The sequence below is a fragment of the Vombatus ursinus genome, unplaced genomic scaffold (genome assembly GCF_900497805.2).
Source record: "Vombatus ursinus unplaced genomic scaffold, bare-nosed wombat genome assembly UNPS02004063.1, whole genome shotgun sequence".
NCBI lineage: Eukaryota > Metazoa > Chordata > Mammalia > Diprotodontia > Vombatidae > Vombatus > Vombatus ursinus.
The window spans coordinates 247,074-269,776 of record NW_020943841.1 but is presented as its reverse complement, the minus strand read 5'-3'; the positions used below and the strand labels follow the sequence as shown (position 1 = coordinate 269,776).

Sequence of the window (22,703 nt, the reverse complement as noted above, 5' to 3'; positions counted from 1 at the left end):
CCTTTATACTACATCCCGTTCCCCCATCCTCCCCACCATCTTACATGTATCTCGAGAACAGAGTCTGTAATAAATTTCAGGACTGTATAAACCATTCTATTCACCATTCACACTCTCAGGGGGCTACTGGGCTTGGGGCGAGGCACTGAGGAGGACACAGAAATGAACAAAACGTGGTTCCTGCCCTAAATCTAGCAGGGAGAACAAGACAAAGGCCCAGATACTGACTACCCAGAGCGTGCTAAGGACACGGGAGATATGAACAATGTGCTCAATGGGTGTCCATGGGAGGGAAGATAAAGAAATATGCATGTGTTTTAAAGACCTTTAAAGGCCAGTGAATCTATGGCAAACACTTGGAGCAGCAGGATTCACTTTCCAACTTTGTCTGATAAAACTTCAAGGATGCATGAATTTCTTAGCACAGATGCCACTCTCCTCCCTCAATGCAGAGTAAAACCTTTCAGGGCCTCCTCAGGAGGTGGCCTCCCAGAGTGCCTTGGTGATCACTTTCTGGTGAGAAGCCACCACACGTCGAACAAGAGTGGCTTTTGGACTGCAGGCACAGTCTTTCATTGGAATCTGATCGAAGCCTTGGTACGGCCCTGCCAGAGCTGGAACTGTTCTGCTGACACAGCCTTCAAGGCCCCAGGGCCACCTCCATGCCCTAGTGAGGCACTGGAAAAGGGAAGCCTTTCAAGTGGAGGCCCTCAGAGACTTAGTCAGCAGTCACTTCCATAAAGCAGAAAACAGGTTTCCTTCCTTGGATTAGTTCACTTTAAATTGAATAATCAAAAAGAAAGTCAGGAAAAGGCATCTGGTCTATGAATAAACTGGGGTGGGGAGAGGTGGCTATATGTTTACAGACTGATAATTGAAGTTGACCCCACTGAAATAATGTAAGTTTTCTTTTAGCCTCCTTTATTATGTATGTAATATATAACAGACACATAGTGAGATTCTAGAAGACAAGTGTGGCACAATGGCCAGAACACTGGCCCAGAAGACCTAGGTCCTCATACCAGCTCTGCCACATCTGTGGGGTGGAAACTTTGAAGCACTATAGAAATGTCTGCTGCTACTGCCACCATCCCAAAACAAGGGCCCATCATCTGGATGAAGGTGACAAAATTATGACTCATCATTTCTGACTTGAGCTTAAGTCACAATAATTCTAGATCCCATTATGCAGCTGGAAAAAAATCAACAATAAACAAACAAGCAGGTAGCAACACGTCAGCTATGTGGCTTTTCAAGACTGGTTCTCTACTAGATAAAAACCATGACGGATTTTCCATTGCAAAACCACGCCTATCTTGCTTAACATTACTGGAAGAATTTTAGAATGAGAAAGGATCTGCAGAATCTACTCCAGTTCTCTCATTGTACAGAGAAGGAAGATGAGACCTGGAGAAAGGAAGGGACTCACCCTCGGTTCCACAGCTAGTAAGCAAAGCAACTGAAGCCAAGACTCAAACGACATTTTCTTCCTCCAGCTCCTGTGCCCATTCCACTACAAGCCAAATCTCCCAGTGTATTGCTTAATGTTCTTTATACTGAACCAACCTCCTACCTCTCTACTGTTGGTTTGTTTTTTACCCAAACTTAGGATTTCATCCATGTAGGTAATTCCCATTGTGGAAATCCTTTCTACCAATGTAGACTGGGGCATTTCCTACAACTTAAGTCTTAGACTTGTTTGAGGCACTGAGGCAGAAGTGACTTGCCCAGGGTCATGCAGCCAGTTTGTACCAGTGGCACATCTGAACACAAATAAAGGACTTCTTTTAAAGAGGTCCTAAAAGCATGCCCCTTTTTTATTTCTGTGAGATCATAGGTTTAGAGCTGGAAGGGTCCTCAGAGACCACCTAATCAGCACCTTCATTTTACACATGAAGAAAGTGACGCCCCCTCAGAAGTGAACTGGTTTAGCCCTGCAGGTCACAGGCAGTATGTATCAGAGGCAGGATTTGAACTCAGATCCTGTGACTACCATCCTCTCTCTCTTCCCCACTCTGAGGTCTGTACTCTATCCACTGCATGGTACTGCTTTTCACCTCTCCAGCAGCAGAAATAAAACTATCAACATTTGCAATCTCATCATTAACAGCACAGACCAAGAACACGCCCACATGAAAACCATAAACATGCTGTCCTGGACAATGTGTTCATGTAGGTTTTATCTCTTTACTTTGGGGGAGGGGTAGGGAGGAGGGTTAAGAAGGAAATATTCTCTTCTTACTTTAACCAGAGCAGAAAAACCTCAATAGCCTCTCTCATTAAAAAAGTACAGGTGGCTTTTCTAGAGTTAAGCATGGAGAAAATGTGGCGAACCCCCCCCCCAACATCTAGCAAGCTTGGTTCCCAAATACTTGGCAAAACAAGCCAAGCAATGCCCAATGACCAAACCAGTGCTGTAAATTCAAACCAATTGACTGTGCCGGAGGCGACACAGTCCCACTGTCACTTTAATTGCATACGATTCCACTCAGCAGCTGCTGGTCCAGGCGCTGGGGTTCACTGTAGGCTCTTAAGAGTAACCTTGAAATATTGTCAGTCAAACTCCTCTCCACATCACCCGCATGCTGTCCGATTAATGAGGAGGGAAATCACCCATCAAGCCAGTCATCCAAACAGAAAGTGATCTGGGAGCTCTTAAGCTACGAGTGTAATATTTAAGCCCTATATAACAGGAAGGGGTGGGGTGGGGGGGTGTAAACAGGTCCTATAGAATAAAGGATATTAAAAATCATCCAAAGATCTGGATATAAGGACTGAACATCAGGAAAACCAAACTTGCTGGGACTCCCTTGGGGAAAAGGGAGCCCACAAATCTTTTCAGCCTAAGTGCCAAACATTCTTCCAAAGAACCTTCAGGTTCTCTACTTCTGAAGACCACCTGGTCCCTAGACCCTTGAAAAAACACCAGAGCCACGAAGGGGTACACCCACCACATATGTCAAAACACAAAGTTTGGGGCTAATAGCTTTCTGCTCTTACCATAAGAACCCTTGGATTTAGCTGGAAAGGAACCTTAGGAACCATCTAGCCCAACCACCTCATTTCATACAGGGGAAACTGAGGCCCAGATGGGGGCAGACCCTGCCCACACAATAAGGATCTGAGTCTACTGCTCCAAAGCCCAGCCTTCTCCCCACCACAACACCAAAGCCAACCTTTCTTCTTCTCGCGTTCCACGAAGAAAGAGAAATAAATCTATGCTACAGCTGTGTTCTGGAGTTGTTCTGGTTCCAAGTTCATTAGCTCTAAAATGTATTCCATATTTATAGCAACCAATTAGCAAACACAAGGAATTAGAAAACCGAAGAAAAAACAAAATGAACCCAACAGCTCTAAGTGCTTCGGCATCACCTTTGGATACCAAAGCATCGAATCTTTTGTGCAAACTTCTCAGGGTACCACCTACTACTACCAGTTGCAGCTATAAGACGGGAGAAATTCAATACAACACTACAGCAGAGAAGTGTGCACAATTAAGGTATGGGGGAAAATGCCACCAGAAACCCAGAATTTTAGACAAGGCATCTGTTCCGAATGCCGTGGCCAGGGACAGGCAAGCTTTATGCAGCTACTGTGGCCAGATCGTTATAACCCTAGTATTTACCCTTCAGTCCAGGTAACCTGGAGCAAAGAAAGGAAGGATGCCCTTTGGGGAAAAATGGGAACATTTTGGCAAAATCAAGAGCACATACTGTACCTGTGTACTGTACCAGGAACATCGCCTCGATCTTCGGGGAAACTAGTCCACAGCAGATTCTCTGGCCAGTTATCTTGCTCCCCCCAACAAAAAAAAGAGCTAGAAGCACCCTAAATCCCTACCACAAACACACGTGTGTACACACACCCCCAATATACACACACACAGAGATACACACCCCCACCACCACCACAATTCAGCTCGGATCCGATGCTTCTGTTGAGCCTCGATCCAGCCGAGCTACTGAGCTCAAGCAAGAGAAAGAAGGGTGGTGGATTCTGACGCCACTTCTACTACACTTACACAAAAGCAGTAGGGGGAAACCCAGGAGCCTTGAAGACAAGGGCTGGAACGAGCTTTTATGAATCGCTGATCCTGCATGTGTCACCATCCATCTCCAAAAGACGGACATTTATAGGCTGCCTCAGGAGTGGGGGAGAGAAGGGGGGAGGAGGCTGGAGAGCAGGTGGAGATGCAATTAGCAGTGTGTTCATCGGAGAATTCGTAAGGGATTTCATACATCAGTGCCTAAAGAAACAGCCTGCAGTTGACAAATCAGAACTTCCCGATTTGCATACCTTGGAAGAAATCTTAGCTCCCAGCCCCAAACAAAAATCAGGCTTGCCCACACTCTCAGGGCAGGCAGGCAAAGTGACCCCTCCTCTTCCTTCTGTCCCCCAGCCACCTTTGTTCTTGAGAAAGCAACACACAGAAAGAAAATGTGCTGATTTCCCCTGAAGAATTCTACTTAAAAGGCTGGAAACAAAAAAGGGGAATAAAGTATAAAGACATTAAAGTTGATTGGGCGTGGAGTCACTAAACAAAAAGGCAGCAGCTAATTATTGTGGGCCAACTTTTCAGCCCTAGAGCTGCTCCCTGGGCACACTTCTCGCACCTACAGTGAGTGGCTCACCACTCATGCATATGTTTAAAAGCTGAGGAAAAATCCCATCAGCCAGAAAGCAAATCCCTAAAAGTCAAGGTGAAAAGCTCAGCCGTTCTGGCATCCCTAAATCGATCACTCTCCCAGGGACCTCCAGTGGTACTTGACAATCAGTGAGTCTGGCTCCTAATTTGCTAGCCAGAGATAATAACATGTTTCTTACCAGCTTCTCAGCTTGGCAGGGCCTGGGACTGAGAGGCCGTTCCCCAAGCACCTTGCCTTCCTGACATGACGGGCAGTTCCCACCTCAACCGTGAGAGATTTTTCAAAACAGAAAGCATCAGATATGAAGATATGCTGCAGAAGCAAGTCACATAACCTCTCTAAACCTCAGTTTCCTCATCTATAAAAAGGAGTTGGCCTTGATGGCTGCTAGCCATCATCACGGACGTTCCCTTCTAGCTCTACATCTAGGATCCTACGCTTATATAAACATGAAACAACAGGATGTGGTAAGAACAGCAGGGAATGAGGAGGTCAAAGCCCTGGATTCAAGTCCTGGTTCTTGTACTTTTATTAGCTCTGTGACCTTGAATAGGTCACTTTCCTCCACTCTGTAGTCTTCATTTTTGTCATGTATAAAATCAGAGGGCTAGACCAGAAGAACCCTAAGGTGCCTTTCAACTCTGACATTCTGTGATCCAATGTGAAAGCTCTTTATAAACGTTGAATTACTATGTCTATTCCTCAGACTGTGAAATAGCCCATAAGATCCCTTTAACGAAGGCAGAATTGGCAGCAGTGGGGGAGGAGGGGTGAGAGAGGAATGGAATACGGAATACAGAGATTTCGAAAATGTGGTCATATGGGCTGGCATGATATGGCAGAAAAAACACTGCACTCCGACTCAGAAATCCTAAGACAAGTCTCCCTGAGCCTTCTTGTCCTCCTCCGAAAAATGGGATAATACACGGCCCACCCATTTCAGCTGGCAGCTGTAAGCCTCCAAGAGAGAGAATGCTACAGCACGCTAGGTCAAAGCGAGTGGCAAGAAAGCAAAACCCCTGTTGTCACCTGTCTTGCACCATCTTCCGAAAGCTTTGATTTGCTTATGGAAATGGTGGGTCTTCTACCATCTAAGAGCTAAATGTGAGCCCTCTGGCCAGGGTTCAGATCTTTATGCCTAATCTCAGCACCCTCTAGTACATCAGCTTTGCCCAGGTATTCCACCTTGTTTTGCTGCCCAGCATAAAGGGAAGGGCTCTGGCTCTAATTTGCTGGATCTCAAGTCGAGAGTTAAAGAAAATATCCAAAGCCATGCTTTGTGTGGCCCCAGGCTGCCTTGATACTATATATACAGTGACCAGCTGGCCTGAGCCAGGACACAATTTTAGCACATGAACTCCTAGGGAGGGCACACCTGGGGCACTAAGTGATCCAGGCAGTGTTTTGGGACCACTGGTCCCGTCAAGCCCTACACACCCTACTTTCCATCTGCATGGTGGCTACCCAAGTGTGTATCTGGAGACTCGGGCCAATTTGGAAGTGGCCAAAAGCAATGGCGAGGGCTACAAGAACAGGATCACATGTCAAATCCCCTTGGCCTCTTGCAGTGCCATCTGTGTCCTCCAGCAGTTACTCAGCCCACTTCCTATGACTAGGAACAACAACTTCGCCCCTGGCATTTAAGGAGCCTCACCACTACCCCTGAAGAGTCCCAGGAAATAAGACACACCAAAATCTAGTGGGAAATAATGGCATGATGAATGCCGAAGAATTAAGTAATCACAATCTGGAAGCAATGGGCTCCTTCCTTTCAAAAAGATACAGAGGTTAGAAGTCCAAAGTATTTCACACATACTGGAATCAGACTTGATTCATCCCCACAGAGATATACTGAAGTCCTCCTATGCTATTGTGGTCTTTCCTCCAACTGTTCCACCCCCACTTTCTCCTTGAAGAGGAAGGTAGGTGGCTGTGGTGTAAAAGAAAAAAAGCCTTAGGTGTGGTTGGCATACTGTGGCATCAGGAACCATTCCAGATGTCTAACACTTACTAGGAGGGAGCTCCATGGCTTAGTAGATAGAGCACTGAGCTCAAATGTGACATCAGACACTTACTAGATATGTGACCCTGAACAAGCCACTTCACCTCAGTTTGCCTTAACTCACTGGAGAATGAAATGGCAAACCGCTTCAGTATCTCTGCCAAGAAAACCCCATGGGCATCATTGGGGTGCTATGTCACTTAACCCTGCTGGCCTCAGTTTCCTCATCTATAAAATGAGCTGGAGAAAGAAATGGCAAACCACTCCAGTATCTTTCCCAAGAAAACCCCAAGTAGGGTCACGAAGAATCAGACACAACTCAACAACAACAACAATAACACTTACTAGCTTTGTGACTTTGGGGAAGTCACTTGTCTGCCCCTCAGCTTCCTCATCTGTTAAATGGAGATAAGAATACTTGAACTGCCTACCTCTCAGGGTTGCTAGGAAGAATTAAAGGAGATCATGGCTGTGAATGTACTTTGTAAATTGTAAAGGAGCAGAAGCAAGGGGAGACAGGGAGAGGTGGGTAAGAGTGCCAGCCTGGGAGTCAGAAAGACCTAGTCTCACATCCTGCCTCAGACACTGATTAGCTGTGTGACCTTGGGCAGATCTCTAAACCTCTCTGTGCCTCACTGTCTTCATCTGTAAAATCAATAAGCACTTGATTAAGCCCCTTTGATGTGCCAGGCTCAGTCCTGGGAATACAAAGACAAAGGTGAGATCATCCCGGCCCTCAAGGAGCTTACATTTAATCAGGGGAGAAAATGTATACAGATAGATATCTATACAGAACAGACTTAGGGGCAGGGAGGAGAGGCAGAGTTCAAAAAAAGCAGGTGCAGCCTGGAAGGAAATAAGGAATTCTGAGAAAGAGGTCAGGAACACACTCCAGGCACTAGGGAAGTGACTATCTAAAAACTGCTGCCTTGACCCACCTGAGAAATCTGACCTATGATTGCAATTGCGTTGCAGCAAATGGGATCGTACGGCTTGGTGCCTTTGGAGCCATGATGAAGCCAGATGTGCTCCCTCCTTGGTCCGCCTCCCTAAGAAGGGCCCGGGAGCCATGTCGCCATTAGCGGCCCCTTCCCTTTGTCTCTTAGTTCCATTTATCTCAAGAACAGCAATATTGAATGGGATTCCCTTCATCCAGAGCGTGTCTGCCATTAGACAAAGAGCTCCCATAGAAAATGCCCCCAGCTGTGGATGTTCAGAAGGGCCAAGAGAAAAGGTTCTGAGATAGGGCTCCCCTCTGGCAGCCTGGCAAAACCTGGGGAGCCCTGCTCAGAATCATGCATGTAAAAAATTGAAAGAAATGCTACACTGATTCAGGGCAGGTAAAAAAGAAAGTTGTTTATTGTTTTCCCATCTAGGTTCCTGGACTCCTTGAGATGTGTCCACGGATGCCTAGGTCTGAAAGGTCTCCTAGTCTAGAGGCAATTCGAGTCTCAGCACATCTGGCGGCTTTTGCAGTCATTCAGGCACTGCCGTCACCTTTGCTGTGGCAGGGCAAGGACAGGAGCAAAGGACTCAAAGACACTGCGTGTTGTTCTTAGTTTCAAGGGGTTGACATGGCCAGTGAATCCAACATTTTAGTGATGAGCCTCTCCATGCTTAAGAGTAGTTCAGTTGTTTCTAGAACTGCAGGATTCGGTGCTATTGTTGCGTCTCAGTCCTTTCTGACTCTTCGTAAGCCCTTTTGGGGTGTTCTTGGCAGAGAGATACTAGACTATCCTTCTCCAGTTCATTTTATAGATGAGAGAACTGAGGCAAACAGGGTAAAGTGACCCGCCCAGGGTCAGTGTGCCCAGTGAGTGTGTGAGGTTGGATTTGAACTTAGGAAAAGGAGTCTTCCCAACTCCAGGCCAGACATGCTACCCACTGTGCCACCCAGCTGCCCAGAGAGGGTCTTAGAAATCCCCTAATCCAACCCTTTCATTTTACAGACCAGAAAACTGAGTCCCAGAGTAGGGAAATGGCCTGCCCAAGGTCACGTGCCTAACTAGCCACAAAGCCTGAATCCAAAGCGAGGATCCAGGCCTCTTCCCAATGCTATTCGGTCTCTTTTCTATGATTATCACAAAATCAGAGGTAGAAGAAACCTTAAAGGTTTGGGTCCTTTTCTCTCCTCTGAAATCCCATTGTGTGACTCTGTAAACTGTGAAGAGACACAGCCCAGAAACTACTAATCCTGTAGGAACTTGAAAGCCAGGCAGGGTCTGTCTGACCAAGCCCCTTCTCTGCTCAAAAGGCTTCAATGGCTCCCCACTGTCTTTAGGATAAGAGGCAGCTAAGTGGCAAAGTAGAGAGAGAACTTAGTGGCAGGAAGCCCTAAGGTAGGATCCTGCCTTAGAACAGCACCACTGCCTGACTCAGTTTCCCCATCTGCAAAATGAGGATCATAAGAGCACCTGCCTCCCAAGGTTAATGTGAGGATCACATGAGATACTATGTGTAAAGTGTTTTGCAAGACTTAAAAAGTGCTCGAGAAATGTAAGTTATTAATATTATCGTTATTTCAATCTCTTCCGGATCCTGCTCCAACCAATGACACACTGTGCCTCACCAAACTGGCCAACTTGCCTCAAAGACCATTTCCCTGTACTGGGATTGGAACCAGAAGAGTTGGGTTCAAGGGTCAGCTCTGCTACTTCACTAGCTTTGTGACCCTGAGCAAGTTACCTTAGCCTCTCTGAGACTCAGTCTCCTCATCTACCAAATGGGGCTGGTAGTACTTTCCCCACCTACCTCAGAGAGTTCTTGTGACAGAAATGTGCACTCTTACTACACCCTGGCAAGTATTCTAGACAAACAAGCCTACATACGGTGCCCCATATACAACATTGCATTTCCCTCCCTACATGCTTTTGTCCAGGCCTTTCCAAATTCCCCCAGTTGCTAGTAATTTATTTTGAGCATACCCTATGAATATATTTACCTATCTGTGAATATGTTGCATCCTCCCAGTAGAACTAAACTCCCTGAGGGCACGCACTGTCCTGCCTCAGTCTTTGTATGGTCCACAGTCAATAGATGCTTGTTGATTGACTAACAGTCCTCAACGGAAGAGAGGCTGAGCCATTTACCTAGAGGACTTCACTGCTTCCCTCTGACCACAGACGGAGGGGACAAGCCCAGGGAAGCACAGCAGAGGAGGAAAGCCAGGGACTCTAACCTTCCACTGACAGGGAAGGAGCAAAGGGAACAGACATTTTATAGGCAGACCTATATAGAGGCCTAGCCTGCCTCTGAGGGCATATGACGGAACTTCTCCCTAAACCCAAGAGCCAAATTCCAATTTTTCCCAAGTTCCCTCAGAAGGGGCATTCAAACTACAGGGGAAAAGGCCAAAGCTGAAGGCTTTGTTGTTTCCTTCTTTTCTTTCCAAAGCAAGAAGAGGCTCAGATGGCAAACATGACTGCCACAATGTCCCACGAGGCAGTGGAAGAGTGAAGCAGCAGCTTCTAGACAGATTAGCAAGAGCTGAAAGGAAGGCACCCAAGCATCCTGGGTAAAAACACAATGCTGCAGCGTCTCCATTATCCTGATTGCGGGCAGCTAAACTCAAGCACAGAGCTGCCAGTGCCTTCCCAGAAAACATCATCAAACCTGACTGATCTATGCAAATGAATCTCCCTTGGTCAGCCACCAGTCTTTTGAGTCAAAGAGACTAAAAACTCAGAGAGTCAGCGATCTCAAGCTGCCAGGGCTCTCCAAGGTCATTTATCCAACCTCCTTGTTTTACAGAGATGGAAAGGAAATGGCCTAAGGTTGTACATCAAGACCCGAGATCTAGAGCTGGGAACTCCCAGGTCATCTAGTCTAACTCCTTTATTTGACGAAATTGAGGCTGAGGTCTGGAAGAGCCTTGCCTGAGGTCAACCAGATAGTAAGTGGCAGGGCCAGGATTCAAACTCAGGTCCTCTGACTTGAAATTCATTGCTCTGGCCACTGTACCACCTTGCCTCCAGCAACTTGAACCAAACTGTGAGCCCCTACCCAAAGCTGTGGGACACGAGGGAAGGAGCACTAGGCCAGCAGCCGGGAGACCTTGGCTGTGGACCCATCTCTGTTTGTGACTAGTCACATGATCTGGGGCCAATCCTCTCTGGGCCTTGGCTTCCTCACTGTAAAATGAGGGCTTGGGACTGGCTAGTCGCTTAGCTCTGTGACCCTCCCTCTCTAAGCCTCAGTTTCCCAGTCGGTAAAATCAGATTACTGTACTTCCTACATTGTGGGATTGTTTGAGGGAAACCCTTCCATACACTACGAAGCATTACAGCAATGTCAGCTCTTGTTCCCAGGCCTTCTCTTGTGCAGGAGCCCGGCGTGGAGAGGAGTCTGGGTTTGTTTCCAAAGGCTGTGCCAGGGGAGCACAAGCCTGGGAATGGACATCCTAGCCAGGCTGGCCCCACAGTGATGGAATTTTCAACTGTCCAGGATGATCTTTACTAACTGACATTTGGGTGCTGCTTCACAACATGCAGAAGGCACATTATCCAATGGCTCCTTGGAGCCCCTCAACAAGAAGGTGTGGCCGGGCACCACAGCTACTATTAGCCCCAGTTTATAGATAGGAAACTGAGGCCCAGAGAAGTGAAGGGACTTGCCCAGGGTCATGTGGCTAGTAAGTGAGAGAGGCAAGATTTGAACCCAGGCTTCCCTGCCTCCAAGTCCAGCCCTCTCTACACTACCCCACCAGATTCAATGTTTATACAGGCAACGCCCACACCCAGGAAATCACAGTACTTCTGAGTGCCGACAAAGGACAATTATTAACTCTTACCTAGCAAATCACTTTGTCCAACAGTCGGTCTTTTTAATGTCCATTCAATGGCAATTACAATTGTTCTGTGTCCAACCATTTGTCCTGATCATTCGGAGGCCAGGGGCTAAATCAGGTAGTCAGTCAACAAGCATTTTATTAAGCATTTCCTATGTGCCAGGCAACATGCTAACCAGAGAAACGAGCTCACAGCATGGAATGAACTAGGCCCATATACGAGAGAAGGAAGAGAGGGAAGACAATCTAAAGCGGAAGGTGCTACCAGTGGGGAGCCTGTGAAAGGCCCTGGAAAAAGGGAGGTCTTAAAGGAATCCAGGGAAGCTAAGAGCTGGAGGTGAGAAATGGGAGCATTTCACATATGGCGGGCCATGGCGGTGGGCTGGGGAAAGGGGACGCAGTCAATGCAAAGGCAAGGAGTCAGGAGATGGGAGTGTGGCACATGAGGACCAGCAAGTAGGAGTCAAGTCAACAAGCATTTATTAAGCTCCTACTAGGTGCCAGGCACCCATGCTCAGGGCTGGAGAGAAAAAGAAAGTCAAAAACAGTCCCTGCCCTTGAGGCACTTCCAATCTAATAGGGAAGGGGAGATAACATATAAACATCTGTGTACAAACATTACATACACAGTGTAAGTTGTAGTCCACAGAACTCATGCTGGGAAGGACCCTTGCCTTTACTGTAAGTAGGCAGTGTGGCACCTTTGCCACACTGTCAGGGCTTTGGGGGCGACTCCCTGAGCACCATCAGAAGGAATTCCCTCATCTGGGACTTCCCTTATCAATGAGCTCCTAAGTCCAGCCCTGATCCCAATTCCTCTCCTTGTTGCCTTTTAAAAACACCACCTGGCTCCCTTCTGCCCGTGGGCAGTGAGAAAAAGTAGACAAGTTTAGTACAGAGGAGAAAGGTGCTTTGGGCTCTACAGAAGCAGCCACACCAACAACCATGGCTGCATCTCTTTACCAAGTGGCTTCCTCATAATGAGCCATAAAGTAGGCAATGTTCCAAAGGACTATCCTCATTTAAAAAGCTGGGAACGATGCTCAGAGAGGGCCACTAACTTGCCCACAGTCGCACAGCTGCTAAGTGTTGGAGCTGGGCCTCAAACCCAAGTTGCCTGAATCCCAAGTCAAGACTTTTCCACCACGCCTCACTGCTTCTCCAGAGCTAGTGTGGCAAGGGTTTCCTGGGGCCTTGGTTTGTCTCCATCCCCCCAAAGATTAGACAGCTGTCATGTGGTACATTAACATATTCATGAGGCACCCGCTGCTGCCTGGACATATTAATTGCTGGTGTCTGGTAGTAGCAAGATGCCTTGTCATGTGCTCTGCTAAGCAGCCCCGACCCCTGACAGCCCAAAGCCTGCCCTGCTGCAAGGACGGGGTAACCCTGAGAGCACCAAGTGGCCTGAGTCTTCTCCATGGCTCTCACTTAGCTGGGGGTCTCCCCTCGGGCCTTCCCTCCCACAGCCCAAGGCCTCTGCTGCAGCCCAGCCGGGGGAGGAGAGGGGTGGTGAGAGGCAGGGTGGGCACTGCACTCAGTGCAGCAGAGGAGCAAACCAAAGGTTAATCAAAGACACACGTGTTCTCTGCCCAAACAGATCCAAGACACACATAGAACAGGGGCTTAACCACAGAGCAAATACACAGAAATTGGATGGTTCCCTTGAATTCAAAGAGCAAAATGTTCTGCCTGGCCTCCCCTCCCGTTTCTTCCCTGCCCTTTACCAACACTGCTCCCCCCAAACTGGCCTTTGGGCCTCCATTTCCAGCAAAGAGCTGGATCAGTGGGGGGCGGGGTGAGAATAAAACAAACAAACAAACAAAAAAACCACCCCTCCCACTGGAGAAATATTAAGCAGCTGCAGGTATGTCCCAGACTGTGCAGGCACTAGAGGGATACAGCAAGCCCTGCCCTGCTGGGGCTTACCACCTTAGACTGACGCCATCTTTAGCTGGGCTCTAGGCCTGCACTACCAACAGCCTATAAGGTTTTCCCCACCAGACATCCCACTGTCATCTCAAAGCCAACATGGCCAAAACAGGACTCATTATCTTTCCCTCAAACCCCCTTCCCAATTTCTGTCAAGGACACTTGTCTTGTAAGTTGCCCAGCTTTGAAATCTCAGGGTCTTCCCTGACTTCTTACTCTCCCCTACCCCATCCAATCAGCAGCAAACCTTGTCATTTCAGCCTTCACAATATCCCTTGTACCCACCCCCCCCCCTTCCCAGCCACCGCTCTAGCTCAAGCCCTCCCCCATGACCGTTAGGCACTGGCCTCCCGATGGGTCTCCCTGCCCCAAGGCTCTCCCCTCTCCAATCCATCCTCCACACAGCTGCCAAAGCGATTTGCTTATAGCTCAGGCCTGACCACATCAATTCCTCATTCAATAAACTCCAGTGGCTTCCTTTCACATCTAGGATAAAAACAAACTCTGCCTGCCATTTCGAGTCCTTCACAACCTGGCTTCGATCTACCTTTCCAGCCTCATACGTTATTTCCCTTCACACACTCTATGGGCCAACCAAACTGGTCTTCTCTCTGGTCCTCACCTGACATTCCATGCTCAATCTCCATGACTTTCCACAGGCCTCCAATCTCTCATGCCTCCAATGCACTCCCTAACCCTAAGCCCATAGATCTGATCCATGGCCAAGTTTTGTTATTTCTTCCTTCACAACATTTCTTGTATGCGTTTGGACTCTCATTACCTCTCACCTGGACTCCAGAAATAGTCTTCTAATGGGTGTCCCAACCTCAAGTCTCTCCCCACTCCAATCCAATCTCCATTGTGCTGCCAAAGAGATTTGTGTAAAGTGCAGCTCTGGCCCTCCCAACCCTGCTCAGTGCACTCCCACCTACGGGCTCAAAGATCAAGTCCTCTGTTTGGCATTTACACTTGTTCTCAGCCTGGCTCCTTCCTCCCTCTCCAGCCTCCTCACAGCTCCCTCCCCTCCCCACTCCCTACCAGCTCTACTGGCCTAATCGTAGTTCTCCAGCCCCAACACTTGAGCTCCTGGCTCCTTACCTTTGTCCTGGAGGCCACTGCCCATGCCTGAAATATTCTCCTTCCTCACCTCGGCCTGCTGGTTCTTCTGTCTTCCTTTAGGACTCATTTCAAACCCCACCTTCTGCAGGTCTTTCCTCTTCTCCCTGCCTTCCCCTTACAGACTGCCTTCTCTCTGCTCTGAACGTGTCACATGTGAACATAGGCAGCTATTTACATGTCTCCCCTTATTTGAATGTAAGCTCCTTGACAGCAGGGGCAATTTGAAACAAGTAACAGCCAGCATTTACATAGTGCTTTTAGCTTTGCAAAGCAAACTCACTTGATCTTCCAACCACCAGGGGAAGTAGGTATTATTATTCTCCCCACTTTACAGATAAGGAAACTGAAGGAGGCAGAGGTAAAATGACTTGCCCAGGGTCACAAAGCTGCCAAGAGTCTGAGGCCAGATTTGAATCTAGGTCCTCCTGACCCCAGCCTTTTCTGTCTTTCTTTGTATCCTCAGTGTATATAGCACAGGGTTCAGCACAAAGTAAGAGCTTAATAAAGGCTTGTAGACTAAATGACTGATGAAAATTGCAGCAGTGGAATTGTGTAGGGGAAGATTGGGACCAGACTGTAGAGAGCCTTGCAAGCCAAGCTCAAGGGCTTAGACCAGGGCTGGGGAACCTGTGGCCTCGAGGCCATATGTGGCCTTCTAGGTCCTCAAGTGCAGTCCTTTGACTGACATCAGGCCACATGTGGCCCTCTAGGTCCTCAAGCTTGGCCCTCTGACTGAATCCAAACTTCACAGAACAAATCCCCTTAGTAAAAGGATTTGTTCTGTAAAACTTGGACGCAGTCAAAAGGCTGCACCCGAGGACCTTGAAGGCCACATGCGGCCTCGAGGCTGTAGGTTCCCCACCTTGCTTTAGACTCTATCCTAGGAGTAACAAGGGTTACTAGCATGTGTCTAACAAAGATTCTAAATGAGAATGTGACAGGCTTAATCATAAAATGGTAGAGCATGGGACTCATCTAATCCAACCCCCTCATTTTACTAATGAGAAAACTATAGCCCAGGGAGGGAGAGTAACTTGTCCCAGCTGGTCAATGGGGCAGCTGGGTCCCGAGCCTAGAGAGCCAGGGCACCAAGGCTCAGGCTCCTTCCACTACACCATGTGATAAGAAGTGTTTGCTAAGTCAAATGTTTGGGCCTAGCAACACAACCTATGTGGATCCACACACTTAGACAAATACAATCTACTCTTCAAAAAACTCTAGTCCTCTTAGTTATTTCACAGGCCTGGATGTTTCTTATTTATTATATGTATGTGTGTGTGCATATATATACACACACACATATATATAAATGCATATATACACATACATGTATACATATATATACATATGTAAATATAAATAAAATTATATATTCTCTCATTTATTTCACAGGCCTGTATGTATTCTTACATTTGTATACCTATTTACACATTTTCTTATTTATTTCATAGGCCTGTGTATATTCCTTTGGGAATTTCCAATCCTGAATCCAGCTTCACCTCTAAACATGACACCCATCACATTTCCTCAGTCTCTGCTTCCCTCCCCGCAATGTGTACCACCCAAAGGGAGCTGACCAACTCTGGCCTTCGACATAAACCCTGCTGACACAGTGAGCAATAAATATATTCCCCATCCTGTCCCTGGAAACATGAACCTTGCCAGGCACGTCCAAGGCCCAGCTCCTGCTTGGGGTTTGGGAGCTAGCATTTGGCTGGGCAATATGCAAAGAAGTTCAGAAGGGATTAAATTGTTCCGAGTGGCCCACGAGGAAAGCAAAAAAACTGAACCGGAGAAAAATCAGGCTCAGGGTCCCTGCTAATCGTTCTGCTTCTTAGATGAGGTTTAAAGCTTCCCCAAAGTCGCCTTCAATTAGAAGGCAGAGTCTTGGCTGAAGGATATTGAAGCTGGCTCCCATGGTGACCTTGGGTATGTGGAGCCCTCAGCATTCAGAGTCTTCAAACTGTCTTCTAATTTCCATCCTCTGAGGGCCAACCGACTTACCTCTAACACAAAGGCCCTGATGGCCCGACAAAAGAAAGGCATGGTAGGAAACCAAACTGGGGTACCTATTTGATTCAACACTGATTAATCACCTACATATTTCCGAGAATCTCCCATCAAAAGGACTTTTGGAGGCCTTCTAATCTGACCTGGACCTGAACAAGAATCCTTTCTCCCATACATGCCAGGCCCTGTGCTTGGCCCTGAGGATTCAAAGATGCCAATAGCCACTACTCTCATGGAGCTTACAATCTCATAGGCCTCTTATTGTACAGGAAAGGGCACACAGGGCAAAAGGAGCTCTTGGGGAACTTGCTGACTGCCCCAAGAGGAAGTGGAGAGAAGCAAAGGACCGCTCAATGGGACCTTCTGCCCCTCTCCTTACCTTTCCCAACTCACTAGAAAAATAATCTTATTTCCCCCAATTTCTCCATGTAGTTTTCCAGCTCTTCTCCATTACTTCCAACCCATTCTGTTAGCTCTGCACAGGGCAATGAGCAAAGGGGCTCCCAATACTCCCCCATGCTTTGGTTTGTGATTTTGTTGCAGGCTCAAAGATTTAGGGTGAGAAGGCTCCCCAGAAGTCAGAGAATCCCGACCTCCTCAGTTTATAGAGGAAGGAAGTAAAGGGCAAGAAAGTGAAGTGACTCCTCTGCATAACACAGAGCCAGAATTTGAACCCAGGACCTCTGCCTTCAAATCTGGCCCTCTTTTCACTATAACACAATGCCTCTATGTGTGGGGGTTTTCCCCCTCAGTTGCTAAAACAGCTACACCCCCACTTCCACCATACATTTGTACCATATATAAGTAAATAAAGGATTTAGAAGAACTTCCCATTTTTGACAGAAAAACCAAGAAACCAGCAGCCAGGATGGGAATAGGAATTCCCAGGCATCAGATCAGCAGCCACTCCTGCAAAGTCAATGTTTAGCCAGCTCGATGGAGGGAGACAAAGTGGAGGTGAGGGTTGGACCAGGGAGGGTTCAGCCTCGTCTGTTTTGATCTTCTCTAAACTGCCCCACCAGTAAACACTTCATTTCTTTTTTTAATACATATAAATCTAATATCCCAGCCCAGCTGGAGGAAGATTTAAGAGCCATCACATTGGGCTGAGGGGTCTGCCAAATCTCTGCAGCAAGAGACAGACAGAAACCCTGGAAAAGCTGACACTGTCATAACTCTGGCCCACACAGGGCCCGACAGCAAACAAGGCAGGGCCCCTGCTCCCAAACTGTTGGGAAACAGAGAAATAGATCATCCACTTACTGACGAACCCAGAAGTTGGGGGCTCATTGCTGCCTCCATAGAGAAAAATCACTGAAAACTTCCTGCACTCTACAGTTGGTTAAAGTCTCCAGATATGGCTGACTGGTCTGTTAAGGGCTTAGTTTGTGATACAGTGGCAGTGTTCCATGTTGTTTTTCCTCTGGTCAGGGAAGGGGGTGAAGATAATAATATCCCTACAACTCATCTCTCATTTAGACAGAGAAACAGAGACAGACAGAAACAGAGAGACAGACAAAGACAAAGAGAGAGAGACAGAGAGGTAGAGATAGACAGAAGGGGGAGGGAGGGACAGATGGAGAGAGAGAGAGAGAGAGAGAGAGAGAGAGAGAGAGAGAGAGAGAGAGAGAAAGAAAGAGAGAGAGAGAAGGTGATAGGGGAAGAAGACAGCACACTGCAGCAGGAAGGGTACTGGGTTGGAAGTCACATTTGAATCCTTGACTGCTGCTTAACTATCTGTGTGACTAAGAAGTCATTTTGGGTCTCTGAGTCTCAGTTTCCTCCTCTGTAAAATGGAATTAATGACATATTCACCACTACCTTACAGAATATTATAAGGAAAGCAATTTATAAAACATAAATACTTCTAGGATCTTCAAAGGTTGGCTCTTAATGATTCAATGTCTATTTGCTCCGAGGTCACTAATGGAGGGCCCCAGGGATCTGCACCTGACCTTGGGTACTTTGACCTTTTCATCAATGATTTAAAGGCATAAATGACATGCTCATCAAATCTGTAGCCAGACCATCCGTTTCCAATCCTCTCCCAGCTCTGCTCTCCATTCTCTAGACTCTTCTACCTCCAGACCTGCAGCAGGCTTCTCACCTCGAAGATACCTCCCCAGGAACACCATTTCAGGAAGTTCTCAGGCCACCCTGTTCACTTCTCTCCAGGCTCCCTTCCTGAGTCTAATGCAAGTGTATCATTTGATGCTACACATCTGTTATTTTACTTCCATTTACTTGATCAGCAAGCATTTGTTAAGCACCTACTATGTGCTAGAGACTAAACTATACAAAGAAAGGAAAAACATTCACTGACCTCAAGAAACTTACAAACCTAGTAGGGGAGACATGTGAATAATCAGGTACATTCAAGATATATACAGAGGAAATGGGAGTTCATCTTAAAGGCACTGGCAATTAGGGAGGGAGGGCCAGGAAAGGCCTTCTGTAGAAGGCAGGATTTGAAATGAATCCCCAAGGAAATCAAAGAAACTAAGGCAGAGATAATGAGGAAGTGCATTCTAGGCATGGGTGATGGCCAGTACAAAGATATGGAGCCAGGAACTGGAGTGTTAGGGCTGGAGAACTATGGTTAGGCCAATGGAGCTGGATCGTAGGGAGTGGGGAGGAGAGGGAGCTGTGAGGAGGCTGCAGAGGGAGGAATGGGCCAGGCTGGGAACAGGGGCAGATGCCAAACACAGGACTTGCTCTTTGATCCTGTAGGTAATAGGGAGCCACTGGAGTGCATAGAGTAGGGAGCTCAGATCTGTAATTACAAAAAATTACTTTGGCAGCTAAGTGGAGGATGGAGTAGAGTAGGGAGAGACTTGAGGCAGGGACAGCCATTGGAAGGTGAGAGTCCAGGTGAGGGGTGATGAGGGCCTAAACAGTGTATAGAAGAGATGTTGTAAAGGCATAAATGACAAGGTTTGGCAAGGTATTAGATCTGTGAGGTGAATTAGAATGATCAGTCCCATGGATTCAAGTATTATCTCTATGCAGGTAATTCTCCCACCTACTGATCAAGGCAAAAGGGTCTCAGTACCCCTTTCCATTCTATGTGGGCTGCATCCACTGATATATATCATACGAAAAATTAAAATGTCTTAGAATTATTATGAAAATAATTTCGACCTTGAGGACCCCCTCAAAGGGTCTTGGGGACCACTGGGCTGCTCGGATCTCAATTTGAGAACTGCTGATCCAGCCCGGACCTCTCTGCTGATTACAGTTCCACCAACTGCCAACTGGATGTCCCAAAGTCATCCTAAACTTGGTCCAAAACAGAACTCATTATCTCCCCCCCTCCAAATATTTCCCTTTCCCAAAGGTCCCTGTTACTTTTGAGGATACTACCATCCTTCTAGTCACCCAGGCTTAAAAACTGAGAGTCACCCTAGAATCCTCATTATCACTCACCCCACATACCCAATCTGTTGTCAGATCTTGTCTTTACTACCTTCACAACATCTCATATACATCCAGGAGTGTGCTGATAAGTGTTTAACAACCAGCCTTCTGGGGGGAAAAATCCATGGGACACACTTTTAGGTTTATTATTAATACTATAAATATAAATATAAAATTATACATAAATGTAAATATTAAATCTATTTAGTTAATATTATATAGTTAATATAGTTAAATATAAACCATTATTAACGTTTTATCCATCACTTTCTTAAGTCTAGACAATCAGCAAAACAACCAAGCTCTGATCTGTAGCTTTCACAGATTTCTGAGTTGTAAATGCTCACACTGAACATTTAATGAGCTGGCTCCGGCACACCTTGGGGGGAAGGCGAGGTTTCTCCCCATTCACACAGCCCTTCCACATTTCAGGCTTTAACTATTTCCATAGCCTGCTGATTGGTGTCTCCCCACTCTAGTCTAACCTCCAGTCAGATGACAAAGGGACCTTCCTAAAGCACTGATCTGATCATGTCACCCCTTCCAACCTCACCCTTAGTCAATAAACTCCAGTGTCTCCCTACAAAATCCTCTGCTTCACCTTGAAAGCCCTTCCTACCTTTCTAGGCTTCTTAACACTCTACTCTCTTCCATGGCCTCTACTTTCAGGGCCACTGTTCTTGTTTTTCTTATCCCGTGTCTTTGCACTGCCCATCCCTCAGGCCCAGAATGTCCTCACCTCTCTTCGCTAGCTTTATTCCAGGGTCAGCTTGGATCCCATGTTCTGCAGGAGGCCTTTCCTATCTTCACCACTGCTTGAGCTTTTGTTCCTTTTCCCCTGTGCATATCTTGTGTGTACAAGGCTGTTTGCATGTTGTCTCCCTCACTGGAATGTGAGCTCTGTCAAGGGCAGGGATTGCCTTTTGACTCTTTCTATCTCCATTGCCTGGCATTTCATAAATGTTTGTTGGAGATGATGCCAATACCGAATAAGTAAGATGATGATGAGTGGCATGCTCAACAATGACAGCTAAGCTGAACAGAGGGGAGGGTGGTTAAGGGGAAATGATCACGTTCTGTATTGGACATGGTGAGTTGGAGACGTCTGAGAACCATTCAACGGGAAATGTCCAGTAGACAGTTGGTGAAGTGGCACTGGAGCTAAGGAGGGAGACTAGCCATGGATAGAAAGATCTGAGAATTATCTGCAGAGAGATGAGCCCATAGGAACTGATGAGGTCACTAAACAATAGTATGGACAGAAAAGAGAAGAAAAAGGGAGGGAAGAAGAGAAGAGAAGAAGCATTTATATTATGCCTACTATGTGTCAGGCACTGTGCTAAGAGCTTTACAAATATTTCACTTGATCCTCACAACAACCCTGTGAGATAGGCACTGTTATTATCCCCATTTTACAGATGAGGGAACTGAGGTAAAGAGAGGTTAAGTGACTTGCCCTGGGTCACACAAATTGTAAGTATCTGAGGCCACATTTGAACTCAGGTCTTCCCAATTCCAGGCCTACCATTCTACCCATTCCGCTACCTAGGGACCTCGAAAGGTTTAGAAAATAGGGGGCAGCTAAGTGGCACTGCAGTGGACAGAGTACCAGCCCTGGAATCAGGATGACCTGAGTTCAAATCCTGCCTCAGACACTCGCCATTTATTCACTGTGTGACCCTGGGCAAGTCACTTAACCCCATTGCTTAGCCAAAAAAAAAAAAGGGCTTAGAAAATAGCCTGGAGGGCCACCCACAGATAGTGTATGTGACACGGACAGAGATCCAGCAAAGGAGACTGAAGAGCAGTCAGACAGGAAGTTAGATGACCAAGAAGGACACAAAGAGACAGGATGAGATGATTAAGAGGGTGTCAAATGAGGGCAAATGCTGCAGAGAGGTCACGAAGCACGAGGCCTGAGAAAAGGCCGTTTGATTGGTCAATTAAGAGATCAGCGGGACCAGTGGAGAGCAGTTTCAGTTAACTGGCGAGGTCAGAAACTAGATTTTGGAGGAATTGTCGATTTAGAAGAGAGTAAGAGGAAAGGAAGTGGAGGCATGGACTATATACAGTTTTTTTTTCCTCCCAAGAGTTTAGCAGATAAAGGGAGGAAAGGGATAGGACTGTGCTAGTGGGAAAGGTAGGATTGAGTGTGGGCTTTTTGGGGATGAGGGAGACATGGGGACATTTGTAGACAGCAGGGAAGGAGTCAATAGATAAGGAAAGATTGAAAATTAGAGGTTGAGGATGGGGTAGGGGACAGTTTGTTAGAGAAAATGAGAGGGAACGCCTAAGGAGAATTGTGTTTGGATTAGAAAGAACACAACAAAAATGGCTAACAGGAAATTGAAACCCGATATAAGGAGATCCCAAGAGTACCTACATGCCTTCAATGGGTTGAAATTATGAGGCCCAGATAAGTTATATCCCAAAACTGGGGGAAGAAAACAGAAGGCTGTGATTGCTGAGCAACTGAGAGTAATCTTTCCAAAACCAGAAGGAATGAGAGAGGTGCTACAGAACTGATGCACAGCAAGTGTTGCCTGATTTCAACGAATATTTAGAAACGGAAGTGGTAATCCCAAAGAACTAGTATGGCTTCATCAGGAACAAGTCCTAACAGACTAGCTTCATTTCCTCCTTTGACCAGGTTACTAGACTAAATCAGGGGAATTCCACGGGCACACTTATACCTAGATTTCAGCGAGGCATTTGACAGAGTGTCTCAAGGTATTCTTGGGGACAAGATGAAGAGACATAGGGCAGCTAGGTGACACAGTGAATAGAGCAC

The 22,703-nt window shown here is 46.8% G+C and overlaps 1 protein-coding gene across 3 annotated transcripts in view; it reads right to left on the bottom strand.

Annotated features, from left to right (window-relative positions):
• ENOX2 (ecto-NOX disulfide-thiol exchanger 2) overlaps window positions 1–22,703 on the bottom strand; it is a 307,163-nt gene that overhangs the window by 261,429 nt on the left and 23,031 nt on the right. Inside the window, exon 1 of one of the 3 annotated variants that reach the window (XM_027876222.1) lies at window positions 14,155–14,218. The exons of the other annotated variants lie outside the window; for them this stretch is intronic. The gene's annotated coding sequence lies outside the window, so the exon portion shown is untranslated. Of the gene's footprint in view, window positions 1–14,154; window positions 14,219–22,703 lie in introns of those variants that run through there. 3 annotated transcript variants of the gene reach the window in all.